The sequence below is a fragment of the Oncorhynchus mykiss genome, chromosome 22, assembly GCF_057628025.1.
Source record: "Oncorhynchus mykiss isolate SJ-2025 chromosome 22, ASM5762802v1, whole genome shotgun sequence".
NCBI classification, from domain to species: domain Eukaryota; kingdom Metazoa; phylum Chordata; class Actinopteri; order Salmoniformes; family Salmonidae; genus Oncorhynchus; species Oncorhynchus mykiss.
Window position 1 is genome coordinate 10100188 of NC_143043.1, and position 15451 is coordinate 10115638.

General features: G+C 42.0%; 1 protein-coding gene and 1 long non-coding RNA gene across 2 annotated transcripts in view; one reads left to right on the forward strand and one right to left on the reverse strand.

The window, feature by feature from the left end:
• The window catches only part of LOC149972793 (uncharacterized), a 548532-nt gene extending 535366 nt beyond the window's left edge, over positions 1–13166 (forward strand). Inside the window, exon 3 of the long non-coding RNA XR_016490507.1 lies at positions 13089–13166. This is a non-coding gene — a long non-coding RNA (uncharacterized LOC149972793). The remainder of the gene's footprint in view (positions 1–13088) is intronic.
• Positions 2406–15451, reverse strand: part of LOC110501304 (Rho guanine nucleotide exchange factor 7a) — a 67400-nt gene continuing 54354 nt past the window's right edge. Inside the window, exon 22 of the mRNA XM_090215353.1 lies at positions 2406–2552. The gene's annotated coding sequence lies outside the window, so the exon portion shown is untranslated. The remainder of the gene's footprint in view (positions 2553–15451) is intronic.

Below are 15451 nucleotides of genomic sequence, written 5' to 3' on the forward strand. Positions count from 1 at the left end.
CGAAGCGACCGTTCGAATGACGCTCTCGATATTTGTGTCCAGTTCAGCAATAGTGGCCTTAAGATCCTCAGCTATAGCAACACGTAGCTCCCCCAAAGCCTGGGTAAGTTTTGTAAGTGTCACGTTGTTGCATGTGCCTCCCGCCATGTCTGTCTCGTTGCTTAGTGGGGAGTAGGCCTCCGCTGTGGATTTATTGTCCTTTGGTCGCTTATTACTCGGCATTTTCATATAAAAAGTTACAATCTTGTATTAGAAAGAAACGTTTGTTGTAAAAAAGTGCCATAAAGTAGGTTAAATTAGATTAATTCGCAAAAAAGTTGCAGGAGCCTCTCACGCACAGCCGTTCACTCCAACATGCGAGCTCCGCCCCTGCTTTAGTAAAGTTGATTAAGAAACAAAAATATTCTAAGACAACAACATTGTCAAAGGTTCTGGTAATTTTGTAACTTTGTCCATTCTAGAATAGCCATTAAAGTTCTGTGATACCCACACGGATATCATTTAGTATTGGGGCCCTAGAGACCACCATCCAACCTAAGCCTTCACACCAGTGGTGACACATCTTTCAGGACAGAGCCCAACCTGTTTTGAGCATCACCTAAAAATAAAATACAAATATATATACAGTGCCTTGCGAAAGTATTCGGCCCACTTGAACTTTGCGACCTTTTGCCACATTTCAGGCTTCAAACATTAAGATATAAAACTGTATTTTTTTGTGAAGAATCAACAACAAGTGGGACACAATCATGAAGTGGAACGACATTTATTGGATATTTCAAACTTTTTTAACAAATCAAAAACTGAAAAATTGGGCGTGCAAAATTATTCAGCCCCTTTACTTTCAGTGCAGCAAACTCTCTCCAGAAGTTCAGTGAGGATCTCTGAATGATCCAATGTTGACCTAAATGACTAATGATGATAAATACAATCCACCTGTGTGTAATCAAGTCTCCGTATAAATGCACCTGCACTGTGATAGTCTCAGAGGTCCGTTAAAAGCGCAGAGAGCATCATGAAGAACAAGGAACACACCAGGCAGGTCCGAGATACTGTTGTGAAGAAGTTTAATGCCGGATTTGGATACAAAAAGATTTCCCAAGCTTTAAACATCCCAAGGAGCACTGTGCAAGCGATAATATTGAAATGGAAGGGGTATCAGACCACTGCAAATCTACCAAGACCTGGCCGTCCCTCTAAACTTTCAGCTCATACAAGGAGAAGACTGATCAGAGGTGCAGCCAAGAGGCCCATGATCACTCTGGATGAACTGCAGAGATCTACAGTTGAGGTGGGAGACTCTGTCCATAGGACAACAATCAGTCGTATATTGCACAAATCTGGCCTTTATGGAAGAGTGGCAAGAAGAAAGCCATTTCTTAAAGATATTCATAAAAGTGTTGTTTAAAGTTTGCCACAAGCCACCTGGGAGACACATCAAACATGTGGAAGAAGGTGCTCTGGTCAGATGAAACCAAAATTGAACTTTTTGGCAACAATGCAAAACGTTATGTTTGGCGTAAAAGCAACACAGCTCATCACCCTGAACACACCATCCCCACTGTCAAACATGGTGGTGGCAGCATCATGGTTTGGGCCTGCTTTTCTTCAGCAGGGACAGGGAAGATGGTTAAAATTGATGGGAAGATGGATGGAGCCAAATACAGGACCATTCTGGAAGAAAACCTGATGGAGTCTGCAAAAGACCTGAGACTGGGACGGAGATTTGTCTTCCAACAAGACAATGATCCAAAACATAAAGCAAAATCTACAATGGAATCGTTCAAAAATAAACATATCCAGGTGTTAGAATGGCCAAGTCAAAGTCCAGACCTGAATCCAATCGAGAATCTGTGGAAAGAACTGAAAACTGCTGTTCACAAATGTTCTCCATCCAACCTCACTGAGCTCGAGCTCTTTTGCATGGAGGAATGGGAAAAAATGTCAGTCTCTCGATGTGCAAAACTGATAGAGACATACCCCAAGCGACTTACAGCTGTAATCGCAGCAAAAGGTGGCGCTACAAAGTATTAACTTAAGGGGGCTGAATAATTTTGCACGCCCAATTTTTCAGTTTTTGATTTGTTAAAAAAGTTTGAAATATCCAATAAATGTCGTTCCACTTCATGATTGTCTCCCACTTGTTGTTGATTCTTCACAAAAAAATACAGTTTTATATCTTTATGTTTGAAGCCTGAAATGTGGCAAAAGGTCGCAAAGTTCAAGGGGGCCGAATACTTTCGCAAGGCACTGTATATATATATATATATATATATATATATATATATATATATATATATATATATATACGTTGTGCCTGTTTTGCATACTATTTTGGCATTAATACATGTCACATATCAGTTTGCAAACTATCACGGCTCAGGAAAATACCCAGATGCAGACAGTTTGAATAACGGGTGTTTATTATATAAACAGAGGGCAGGCAAAGAACAGGTCAAGGGCAGGCAGGGGTCAATAGTCCAGGGCAGAGTCCGTGAGGTTCAGAGCGGCAGGCAGGTTCAGGGTTTGGTGGCAGGCAGAGGTCAGTATATCTAGTGCAGTGGAAAAAGGTACAGAACGGCAGGCAGGGTCAGGGCAGGTAGAATGATCAAAACCGGGATACCTATAAAACAGGGGCTCAAGAAAACAGGAGAATGAAAAACACGCTGGTAGGCTTGATGAGACAAGACGAACTGGCAACAGAAACAGAGAACACAGGTATAAATGCACAGGGGATAATGGGGAAGATGGGCAACACCTGGAAGGGGGTGGAGACAAGCACAAAGACAGGTGAAACAGATCAGGGTGTGACACAAACAGTCTTTTTTTTTAAATCATTGAGCATACAATCATTGACCATACAAACATGGTCTCTTTTTTGCTTTCTTGAGTAAGGCAGCTCCAAAATCCAGGTGTTTCAGCCTAGCTCAGTGCTTTCTGTAGTGGTGGGCCAGCCAACTGAAAATACGGAGCATAGGGGTTGGTAATGTTCTCCGTGATTGGCTCAGTGTTCTGTCACTCATGGGGACACAATGTCAACGCAAAATCTACGGGGAGCGCTAGAAAATTCAAGTCCCTTGGGTGCTGCCATATTAGAAGTACCCATCCAAGAAAGCTCAAAGTCATTGGCCAGAGTTAAAATTATGTCACGTTATATCTATCGTAGCTTTGATTGGACTGATCATGTCAACATCATACTTTCAAAATCTTAACTAGTAAGCTAGACAAGCAGTCATCATCATGAATCACATCTACAATCTACTGGCAAATCCTTTTCATTCCTAAAACGTATCGGTGCTAATCGGCCATTGGACATAAACATTACAAAACAAGTTGTAAATCGCAAATTCAACAATGAGCGTTTTAGAAGGAATCAGTGGCTAACTGCAAGCATTGCAAAGAAATCACTAGCCTGCTATTCAGTGGAGTGGTTGTGTGGTCCAAGTCTGGGTTTAAGGGTCTCTTTCCCAAGTTTAAAAGGATAAACATTAATGCGGTCAATCCAGCATAATTTCTGCCGCGTTCAAAACAACTGGAAACTCGTAACTGGTAAATTTCAGACTTCAGTGAGTTCAGGACAACTGGAAACAAAAAAAAGAGCCCTGGTAAAATACGTTTAGGTCATCGAACTCGAAATTCCAATTCGGGACCTCTTTTTGAGAGCTCCGACCTGAAGATCACTGACATCATGATTCAACCTTGTTGTTGTCCCAGTTCCCAGTTGTCTTGAAAGCACCATAAATCCAGAGAATGCCAGACTTTGATACAAAATTTGCCCACTAAGGACCGCCACGCCACCTTCCTGTTCAGTTGAACACAACACAACAAGGTGAGTCCAAAAAATGTCTTGTATGCTGCTGCATATATGCATATACAATTGAAGTCGGAAGTTTACATTAATTTAAATTCAGTTTTTCACAATTCCTGACATTTAATCCTCGTAAAAATGACCTGTCTTAGATCAGTTAGGATCACCACTTTATTTGAAGAATGTGAAATGTCAGAATAATAGTAGAGAGAATTATTAATTTCAGCTTTTATTTCATTCATCACATTCCCAGTGGGTCAGAAGTTGACATACACTCAATTCGTATTTGGTAGCATTGACTTTAAATTGTTTACCTTGGGTCAAACGTTTTGGGTAGCCTTCCACAAGCTTCCCACAATAAGTTGGGTGCATTTTGGCCCATTCCCATTGAGGTCAGGGCTTTCTGATGGCCACTCCAATACCTTGACTTTGTTGTCCTTGAGCCATTTTGCCACAACTTCGGAAGTATGCTTGGGGTCATTGTCCATTTGGAAGACTGATGTTGCTTCAATATATTCACATCATTTTCCATCCTAATGATGACATCTATTTTGTGAAGTGCACCAGTCCCTCCTGCAGCACCCCCACAACATGATGCTGCCACCCCGGTGCTTCACGGTTGGGATGGTGTTCTTCGGCTTGCAAGCCTCCCCCTTTTTCCTTCAAACATAATGATGGTCATTATGGCCAAACAGATCTATTTTTGTTTCATCAGACAAGAGGACATTTCTCCCAAAAGTACGATCTTTGTCCCCATGTGCAGTTGCAAACCGTAGTCTGGCTTTTTTATGTCGGTTTTGGAGCAGTGGCTTCTTCCTTGATGAGCGGCCTATAGGACGTGATTTATTGTGGATATAGATCATTTTGTACCTGTTTTCTCCAGCATCTTCACAAGGTTCTTTGCTGCTGTTCTGGGATTGATTTGCAATTTTCGCACCAAAGTATGTAAATCTCTAGGAGACAGAACGCGTCTCCTTCCTGAGCGGTACGACGGCTGCGTGGTCCCATGGTGTTAATACTTGCGTACTATTGTTTGTACAGATAAACGTGGTACCTTCAGGCGTTTGGAAATTGCTCCCAAAGATGCTCCCAATTTTGGGCGGAGTTTTGGGCGGATTTCTTTTGATTTTCCCATTATTTCAAGCAAAGAGGCACTGAGTTTACTGAAATACATCCACAGGTACACCTCCAATTGACTAAAATTATGTCAATTAGCCGATCAGAAACTTCTAAAGCCATGACATAATTTTCTGGAATTTTCTCAGTCAACTTATTGTATGTAAACTTCTGACCCCCTGGAATTGTGATACAGTAAAATATAAGTGAAATAATCTGTCTGTAAACAATTAATGGAAGAAATTACACAAAGTAGATGTCCTACAGTTTGTTAACAAGACATTTGTGGAGTTGTTGAAAAACAAGTTTTAATGACTCCAACCTAAGTGCACGTAAACTTTCAACTTCAACTGTATCTGCCAAGGAGATATGTGTAACGTAGCCAAGAAATTAATACTAAGTGTATGTTGTGTTGTAAGCTGTTAGTAGCCCATGGGCTTCACCCTAATAATCTGGTTTCTTTCCCCCTCATATTTTAGCCTACTGTTCTGACTTGCTGGTGCACATGTAGCCTGTTTTAGAGACAAGTAATCATTGAATATCGTAAGAGCTTTCATTGTCTGCTTATACGCCCCCTTTATTTATCCTACGGTTCTGACTTGGTGTACAGGGAGAATACAGTAAGAACGGCCCATGTTCTGAATTTTGTTGCTGTACATTTCAAACGCGCAAAACAAATAGTTATCCATCCTAGCTCGACCATTTATGTCTAAATCTAAATTACGGATTGCCTCATCTGCTCGTCGTCACCTTATGCCATAGTTTGTACATCTCAATTGTCAGTAGAAACCACATTTGTTGAAGTAAGTCAGCCATATCAGCTATGTTTTTTTAAAGGCAGTAAATGAGGCTGAATTAACTGTTTCACGGCCAGACAAGGCTCTGCTGATAGCCATGTGTAGTGGTGGTAAGATGTTGGAACAGCTTTATGTAGGCCCTAACAGTTTGTGGGCACCGTTTGTCACCGTTAGTGTGCAATGAATGTATTGTTTAGTGTTGTGTTGTGTAGTGGCTTTGCTGGCATGCATCAAACATGTTTCTTTTTTGGCCCACCAAGATTTACATGCTAAAATTGCCACTGCTTCACACTATAGCCCTACCTCAGAACACTAACCAGGGCTGTGTTGAGTTCAGTATATACCATGTAGCCCTTAACAGGGTAGTATTGAGTTCAGTATATACGGTAGCAAGTAGCCCTACCTCAGAACGCTAACCAGGGTTATGCTGAGTTCAGTATATAGCAAGTCTGAAAGATGCAGTCTGATCACGCACACCTCTTTATACTGCAGACTGCCTATTGCACCTTGCTCACGCCTTGCCCACAACAGACAGACACACACACACACACACACACACACACACACACACACACACAACCCAGACAAAAAAGATGCCCCGCTGAGAGAGAAAGAGCCCCAGTTCTCCCCGCATCAACAGCAGACTAGATAAACACAATGGATTGAGCATACCACAAAAGACTGAGCACATCCAAATAACCCTCCACCTCAACCATCACTACTGCATTTATCTGCTCATAAACATAGAGATCAATAAATTCTCTTGGAACACACACATTTTCTCATGAAATTACAGCTCTGGGGACAAGAGGCAGCATTATAAGATAGGTCAAATACCCTAACCTCTCCTCTCCATGGCAACAGTTTTTCACTTAAAAAAAAAAAAGCTCTCCCCGTGTTTGTTTGGTTTGTTGTGTGTGTGTATGTGTGTCCTTAACAGTGCGTGTGACAACCTCGCCATCTCAGCGTCTGTATTAGCATAGCCGAGGCATAGCTTTGTTTTACCATGACCTGTATAATCAGTGTCACATTAACAACACAACAAATCAAATACTGGTGTGTCTGCCCTGTAACTCCCCTCACCTCTCACACACACACACACACACACACACACACACACACACACACACACACACACACACACACACACACACACACACACACACACACACACACACACACACACACACACACACACACACACACACACACACGTGCCCCCAGCTGTCTGCCATGCTGTCAATCTGATGCTAATTAATATGATAACTAATACCTATTACACAACTGAGAGGTTCAGGCTCACTAATTTGATTTGCGTTTAAAAAGGGAGGAGAGGGAGAAGGAGAAATAAATTACAAATGAGGAGGTGCTGTGAGCCAGTACTCAGCTGTAGGTTAGCTTCCCTGTTCCCTCACTCTGTTCCTACCATCATGGCTTCTATCACAACTGTTTAGGATGAGGACTTCTTATGAGTGAAGCCAGAAGGAAGAATATGCACATCGCAATATATGATAAACATTAACTTCCACAAACATAAATACACGCACACACCACTTTCTCCCCCTCTCCTTTTTGACACTCCTTCAATGTGGCAATGTTAACTACTTTAGTGTAACGGAGGAAGTCATCATCATGGGCTTGTGTTTCCTTCTCCTGCTGCATCTCAACTCATCATAGAAGACGAAAAAGAGAGACGACGAAAGGAAGGAAGAAATAGAGAAGAGGGGATCGAAATGAAAAGAAGGGAAGGAAGAGAGAGAAGACTGAGGAGACAGATGGGGAAAATAAACAGAAAGGAAGGAATGAATGAATGGAGAGAGAGAGAGAGAGAGAGAGAGAGAGAGAGAGAGAGAGAGTAAAAAATGAGAGGTGTGTAGTGTAGAAGGCCCAGCTGACATTATAAAGCTGGTGAGTTTATGAGTCGTGGTGATTAGCCAGATCTTACCAATCAATGACACATTCACATGGCTGCCTGCTCTGTTGCTAACCCCAATACACACTAATTGGTCTATTCCTGGCTTAACATGGAGACGCTGCCTTCCACTTCAGAGCAAGCTCTCTCTCTCTCACACACACACACACACACACACACACACACACACACACACACACACACACACACACACACACACACACACACTCTGCATGCATACACTCATACATATCTGGTGAAGAGCATGCTGCGTATATTTTCTTAAAAGGTCAAATTGATTCTGATTCAATTTGTGAGTGGCTGAGGACCAATGGATACCGCCACATCTGCACTAACAATAAGGAGAGAATGGGATCCCACTATGGACCAATCACACGACAGAATCTGGACGGGAGAAAAACTCACAAATTTAATTTAAGTTTGTTGAGTGTTTAGATAATGCAGCCTAATGTAATGCTGTGCTGTCTGGGTCCAACAGGCTCCACCACATAGCAACAGCGCCACCAACATCTCAGACCAGAAACTGCATGTTTTAACACACTTGTGGTTCAAATCTGCATTACATTAGACCTACAGTATTATTATTAGATTATAAATATTATACATTTGAAATATGATTTAAACATACAGATGTGTCAATATTTGCAGAATTAAAAATATATTTAGGCATTTTGGGGATATAAATAAAAACAAATAAAATGGTCACACTTTATTTGGATTTTCCATCTGTAGAGGCTTTACAGACGGTCATACTATCAATCTGTTGATAAGCAACTGCTTGTTAAAGGTTACGGTTAGGGTCAAGTTTAGAATAAGGGTTAGGATAAGAGTTAGGGTAAGTAGTTAGTTGAAATGTTACTGGTAGTCTGGAGCATCTCCAGATGAACTATCCAAATAGTGTTACCACTACTACTACTACAATACAACAGTTGGAACAGGGATGTGAAATATTACATGAGTGTGAGAGTTGCTCATTGGAGAGGACATTTTAGTCATCACACACATACACTTGGCTAGGGTCACCCATAGGGTACATTTCTCTCTCAGTGAGCGCTGGGAGCGAGTAGCACTTCTAGCTGAGAGGAGGACAAGAGGAGAGCTCACTTAAACACATGACCAGTACTACCCAAATATTGTGTGTGTAGGGGTGTGTGTGTGTATGCACACGTGTTGTTTACTGTGAAGCCATTTGTAGTAAACAACAATACAATTACTCTTTTAACCAGAGAGAGTGAGTGAGCGAGCGAGGCTAGCCTTCGTTCCTGCTGTTAGTTAGTCGTCCTCACCAGCTGGAGCTTCCAACACTTTTGACATTAGTAGGCAGATTGTCTTAGTATGCTCCTATTTTTTGTGTTTTTGAACGTACAGCCGTAGCATTGAGAGATATGTTGCCTATTACTTCAGTGTAAATTAACTGGTAAAGCCCAAGAGGTTTTGTCAGCGCTACCTCTGGAAGACAGTTTGAAATATGAAGTGGTCAAAGCTACTGTTCTTCGCGCCTATGAGCTTGTGCCTGAGGCATACCGACAGAGATTTAGGTCTCATAGAAAGTCTTCTAGTAAGACTTATGTGGAATTTGCTAGAGACAAGGGAAATCTGTTTGATAAATGGCATGCTGCTAGTAAGGTAACTGATTTCAACTCTCTCCGGGAGTTAATCTTATTGGAAGAGTTAAAAAATTGCTTACCCGAACGCATTATAGTTTACCGAAACGAACAGAAAGTATCCTCCCTGTCAGAAGCGTCTGTGTTGGTAGACGAGTTTGTGTTGACGCACAAGAGTGTGTTTTCGGCTCATACTGAGGGTAGAACCACTGAGTTGCCAACTTTTAGTCCTAGTCGGCCAGCAGTGTATCAAGCACAGCAGAAAAATGAGCCACTGCTCATGTTTCTATTGTCATGAGGTGGGACATATGATTAATGATTGCTTCCTGCTAAAACCCAAACAAGAGATGCCTCTTCGTGCCAAGCCGCCAATAGGTGTTCTAATTCGTACGAAACAGGTGCCTCAGGGTAACTGCAGTTTGAAAGACCCAGTCCCCGACCGCAGTTATGAACCGTTCATTTGAGGGGTTTGTGTCCCTAATGAATGACGAAGCATCTCAGCGCCAGGTTAAAATCCTTAGAGATACTGGTGCGGCACAGTCGTTTATATTGTCTGATGTGTTGCCCTTATCCGACGATACATACTGTGGTTCCAGTGTGTTAGTGCAGGGTATTGAAATGGGTTTTGTCCCAGTGCCATTGCACTTTGTGAGTGTACACTCTGAGTTAATCAGTGGAATATTCAGAGTGGGGGGTACGTCCTATGTTGCCAGTAAAAGGTGTGACCTTTATAATGGGTAACGATATTGCCGGAGGAAAGGTAGTACTCATATTGGAAGTATTGGATAAAAGTGACAACTCTCTCTCCAAAGAGCTGGCACAGAGTTAACCACATGTGTTCCCCGCTTGTGCTGTCACTCGTGCTCAGGCACGACAAGTGGGTGACGTGATAGATTTGTCAAACACTGTTCTGTTCAAAGAGGTTGATCAAGAGGATGGTTTGTGTCCTACCTCTGGGAAGCTGATCACCTCTGACAAACCGCCCAGGGAAGAATCGAAGAATGTTGAACTTACTGCTGATGCAATACAGTTACCAGTCACTCGTGAGCAGCTGATTGCTAACCAAAAGGTTGACAACAAGCTTGCTAAATGTTTTTCTAGTGTTGTCTCATTGGAAGATGTAAAGAAGAAGAACGTGGCTTATTCATTGATGGTAGTCTCCTCCTGCATAAATGGACATCCCATGTAGACGTGGACGGAGATTGGAATGCTGTTTACCAAATAGGGATTCCTACAGCCTTATCGACCAAATGTGTTATCCCTTGCTCATGATCACCAGTGGTCTGGTCATTTAGGAATCACCAAGACTTATGATCGGATCCTTCGACATTTCTTTTGGCCGGGTTTAAAACAAGATGTGGCTCAGTTCTGTCGGACATGCCACACATGTCAAATAACAGGAAAACCAAATCAGGTTATTCCTCCCGCTCCTCTTTGTCCCATACCTGTCATAGGTGAACCATTCGAGCATGTGGTGGTTGATTGCGTTGGACCGTTACCGAATACAAAATCAGGTAACCAGTTTCTGTTAACGGTTATGTGTATGGCAACAAGATACCCCGAGGCCATTCCTCTGAGAAGGATTACAGCCCCGGTAGTGAGTGAAGCCTTAATAAAATTATTCACGACATTCGGGTTACCTAAGGTTGTACAAAGTGATCAAGGTACCAATTTCCTATCCAAGCTCTTCAAGCAGGTGTTAAAATCCTTATCAATTACTCACCGTGTGGCAAGCGCCTATCACCCAGAGTCTCAGGGTGCGCTTGAAAGATGGCATCAGACACTGAAGTCTATGCTACGTAAATATTGTTTGGAATCTGAGAAAGATTGAGATGACGGAGTTCCTCTAGTTTTGTTTGCTGCTCGTGAAACTGTACAGGAGTCCCTTGGGTTCAGCCCGGCTGAACTAGTGCCTGGTCACACAGTGAGAGGACCAATGAAAGTCCTTAAAACTAGTTAGGGATAGGTGGAACGCAAATGTCTCAACTGGCCAATTGCCAGGAAAAATGCAGAGCGCCAGATTCAAATAAAATACTATAAAATTCAAACTTTCATGAAATCACACATGTAACATATTCAATTAAAGCTACACACGTTGTGAATCCAGCCAACTTGTCAGATTTTAAAAATGCTTTTCGGCGAAAGCATAAGAAGCTATTATCTGATAGCCTGCACCATCTACACCAGCAGTAAACAAAGGAGTTAGCATATTTCAACCCTGCAGGCGCTACACAAAACGCTGAAATAAAATATAAAACATGCATTACCTTTGACGTGCTTCTTTTGTTGGCACTCCAATATGTCCCATAAACATCACAATTGGTCCTTTTGTTCGATTAATTCCGTCCATATATATCCAAAATGTCCATTTATAAAGCGCGTTTGATCCAGAAAAAAACAGCTTACAAAAAACGCAGCGTCACTACAAAATATTTCAAAAGTTGCCTATAAACTTTGCCAAAATATTTCAAACTACTTTTGAAATACAACTTTAGGTATTTTTAAACGTTAATAATCGATCAAATTGTAGACGGGGCAATCTGTGTTCAATACAGGAATGAAAACAAACCATTCCACTTTTCATGTCTTGCGCAACTCACAAAAGTGTACCCAGTTCCTAGTTGGAACTGAAAACAAGTTCCTAAGAAATATCCTTTGGCAATAACAAGTCAGGGAACAGAGAGAGGCAAAAAATAAAATAATTCTGAACAGTTAGTCCTCAGGGTTTTGCCTGCTACATAAGTTCTGTTATACTCACAGACATGATTCAAACAGTTTTAGAAACTTCAGAGTGTTTTCTATCCAAATATATGAATAATATGCATATCTTATATTCTTGGCATGAGTAGCAGGTAGTTGAAATTGGGCAAGCTATTTATCCAAAAGTGAAAATTCTGCCCCCTAGCCCCAAGAGGTTATTAATGCCGTATTATCCGTATTAGCCATATTAGCTGGCGTTCCCAATTGTAGTGCAGACCTTGATGACCTAGTGATTTATTCGTCTGAGTGGTCAGATCATGTTGACTCTCTAAGGGTAGTATGTGGACGTTTGGCAGCTGCTTCTCTAACCCTGAACTTGGCAAAGTGCGAGTTTGGGAAGGCTACTGTTACCTATGTCGGCAAAGAGGTCGGCCATGGACAGGTGCGCCCTGTTGATGCCAAGGTCATGGCTATAACTGCAATCCCCGCACCTACCACCAGACGAGAGCTACGCTGCTTTTTAAGGATGACCAATTTGCTCAGTCCGGCTAGATCATTTGAGTGGTCCCCTGATTGCAAGGCAGCTTTTGATACTGCTAAAGCACTCTTATGTAATACCCCTGTACTTGCTGCTCCGGATTTTGAACAACCGTTTAAACTTGAGGTAGATGCTAGTGCCAGAGGTGCTGGTGCTGTTCTACTGCAGCAGGACAAGAGTGGAGTGGATCATCCTGTTTGTTATTTTTCTCGGAAGTTTAACAAATGTCAGACAAACTATGCGACCATCGGACAAGAAGCTCTAGCTTTGTTGTTATCTCTGCAATACTTTGAGGTATATATTGGTTCCAGTGCCCTACCACAACCCCTTAGTGTTTCTCCATCGGATGTACAACCAGAACCAGCGCTGATTGTACAAAATTATAATTTGGAGATCAGCCAAAAAGGGTTGTGAAAATGTGTTAGCAGATGCTTTGTCTCGTGTATGTAAGTATGATGATTTTTGGTATGTTTTGTAAATACTGTAAATACAACCCCTAGGGTTGCTCTTTTAAGGGTGGGAGTGTTATGGATACAGGTATGCCGTGTCTGTGTATCCTGTGTGTTTCTTTTCTCTCCTTCTCCCCTCACAGGTGGCAATCATCAGTCACCAATCAGTCATCAATCAGAAGACACCTGCTCCTTTTCCCTTACCCTATCACATTCCCTTTCTCTTGGTTTAAAAAACCCAGTCAGTTGTTTTCTGTGTAGCTCGATCTCTCTGTGTCTCTCTCGCGCTATAGCCATCTTTGGATTGAGCTCTCTTTTGGTTTTTGTTCATACATGTCACATTTGTCTGGAATTCTGTGACTATTGTTTTGTTACGGTGATTGACTGTTTGTTTGATGGTGGGAAAAGGGGGTAGGAAGACAAGTTGCCCATGGGCACACACTACCTGTAGGAACACTTTGTCTAAGAACACTAGTTAGCACTGGGCGGACCACCCGCTGTATTTCTGGTTAGTTAGTTAGCTGTATTGAAGTAAGCTAGTCTAGTTCAGGGGTGTTTTTGGATATGTTCCTTTCCTTGGGTCCAGCTCAGCCCCTTTTCCTGCCCCCCTTTACCGTGTGTTTACCAAATAAACCCTGAGTGTTTGACGGTAATTTAGTTGTCTGTGGTTTTTCGTTCTCACTGTTACTTTTTCACTATTATACTTTGCATGAGTTATGTTACAGGTCTCGTTACCCCCCCCAGACAGCCAGGCCAAAGGGATTCGTAATAGTATGCACGTGTTTACTGTGAAGCCGTTTTGTAGTAAACAACAATGCAATTATTCTTTTGAGAGAGGGAGTGAGAGAAATAAGAGGTGTGTAGTGTAGAAGGGCCAGCTGACATTATAAAGCTGGTGAGTTTGTGTTGTGGTGACTTGCCAGATCTTACTAATCAATGACACATTCACAGTACTTGACATGTTGGAAAGAACTAACCAAAAAATGGAATACTATTTGGTCCTAAACAGAGAGTACACAGTGGCAGAATACCTACCACTGTGACTGACCCTAAATGAAGGAACACTTCGACTATGTACAGACTGTGAGAATAGCTTTGCTATTGAGAGAGGCCGCCGTAGGCAGAACTGTCTCTCATGAGAAGACAGGCTATGATGCACACTTCCCACAAAATGAGATGGCAACTGAGCTGCACTTCCTAACCTCCTGCCAAATTCATGACACATTTCAGATTATACAGACCCAAAGAATTTGATAAACTATCTATTAGGTGAAATACCAGTGTGCCATCACAGCAGCAAGATTTGTAACCTGTTGCCACAAGAAAAGGTCAACCAGTGAAGCACAAACACCATTGTGAATACAAACTCTTATCTGCATTTATTTTCCCTTTCGTGTTACAACACTGTACATAGCCATAATATAACATTTGAAATGTCTCTATTTTGAAACCTTTGTGAGTGTAATGTTTACTATTCACTGTTTGATTTATTTTGTTATCTACTTCACTTGCTTTGGCAATGTAAACATGTTTCCTATATGCCAATAAGGCCCTTTGAGTTGAATTGAGAGGCAGAGTGAGATCCACACCCACTGTCTCTCCAGCCACTCTTAACACATATTTGCTGCATCCACTGAGAATACAAACACCCCTGACAAACACAACCTGACTATCATTCAAATGTCAACGCAAATTGCAGGGTCTGTTTCTTCTGAATGGCCGGCGTTAGCTGGCCGTAATGATGGCAAGGAGTGGGTGTTCAAGAGGAGCCATTTATGTACAGTAAATTTCAATGTCATATTTATTGTAAATAACGTTCTCTACGAAAAATATCTACATACAAAATCTTGGGGAAAAAAAGAGGAGTTAGCACTTTAGTAAACCGTGCACGCACACAGGCTAACAATATTATCGTCCCGGATCACTAACTCAGCAGATCTCACTCACGTCACCCCTGATAACACACACACCTCTGTGTGTCCTGTCAATAGGACATGGAGGGGTTTGTCACTAATGGAGATAAGAGAGAAGGGTGAGGATGGTAAAAGAGACTGGGGGGTGACACAAAGGAACACACACACAAACAAAAAGGCCGGTCTTTTGTGCCACTGCCAATACCTTGCAAGATTAATACTGTCCATCCAGGTACAATAAGGTACTGGGTCAACTCTAGTTGGAATTGGAACGTAGGGCTAAATTAAATTCTATTCTGCTGCCCTTCCCTACTCTATTGGTCTAATTCATACAAAATGGAATGTTCCTGTGTGTAGGTGCAGGGGTCTCCACTATGTTGAATTACTATAATTATAGTACTGTAATGTAACGTCACTGCCTCACTGACTTCCATGCAGCAAAATGGTTCACAATAAGGTAGGAGCCTTTTAAACATGCGCACACACACACACACACACACACCTAGTAAGTGTATGTGTAGAATATATTGGCTGAACCCCGGTCTGTCTGTCTGTCTGACATTTGGACACCTGTCAATCAAGTCTTTCAATGA